Below are 1,145 nucleotides of genomic sequence, written 5' to 3' on the forward strand. Positions count from 1 at the left end.
TGTTGGCCCACCTGAAGGACATTACAGGCCCCTTGCTGGACCCCCTGCAGTTTGCCTACAGGGCTAACAGGTCAGTGGATGATGCAGTCAACTTGGGTCTGCATCACATCCTGCAACACCTCGACTCTCCAGGGACATATGCAGGGATCCTGTTCGTGGACTTCAGCTCGGCGTTTAACACCATCATCCCGGACATACTCAGCACCAAACTCACCCAGCTCACTGTGCCAGCCTCCACCTGTCAGTGGATCACAGACTTCCTGACAGCAGGTGAGGCTGGAGAACATCACATCCAGCACCCGCACTATCAGCACTGGCGCCCCCCAGGGGTGTGTGCTCTCCCCACTGCTCTTCTCCCACTACACCAACGACTGCACCTCAGGAGAGCCATCTGTCGAACTCCTGAAGTTCGCTGACGACACAACGGTCATTGGCCTCATCCGGGACGGTGACGAGTCAGCCTACAGACGGGAGGTTGATCAGCTGGCTCTCTGGACGAATAAGAAGACTGCTAGCTGATGAAAACAAAGCTTGTTTCAAAGAAATTAGAGCGATCACAGATTGATTTGACTGTGTTACTTTATGATGGACTTTCAGCTGGGTAAGACTTAAGAGAAGGGTGTCTATGAAGATTCTCAGTCATCCAGGTCATAGTTATCCAACAAAGGTTACAATCAAGGGCAACTGGACTTGGTTGAAGATACTGGAAGACGTTTCGTCCCTCATCCAAAGGACTTCTTCAGTTCTGACTGACTGGCAGGGAAACTCAGCTATTTAACCTCAGTAGGGTCGTTATCCCGGGTCATCGATAGACTACAGGGGAGGAGGAAAAGAAGGTCAAACGCAACAACATTGTGATTCCATACGTGTCTGGAGAATCAGAGAAACTCAGGAGGATTTTCAACAAACATAACATCCCTGTGTTTTTTAAACCCAAGAACACACTAAGACAGATGCTGGTACACCCCAAAGACCGCACACCCAAACACAAGAAAAGCAATCTAGTGTATGCGGTCCAATGCAGTGAGGAATGCACAGACCTGTATATTGGGGAGACTAAACAACCACTACACAAACGCATGGCTCAACACAGAAGGGCCAACTCCTCAGGTCAAGACTCTGCAGTCTACTTACATCTGAAGGAC

Source organism: Micropterus dolomieu, linkage group LG17, assembly GCF_021292245.1.
Source record: "Micropterus dolomieu isolate WLL.071019.BEF.003 ecotype Adirondacks linkage group LG17, ASM2129224v1, whole genome shotgun sequence".
NCBI lineage: Eukaryota > Metazoa > Chordata > Actinopteri > Centrarchiformes > Centrarchidae > Micropterus > Micropterus dolomieu.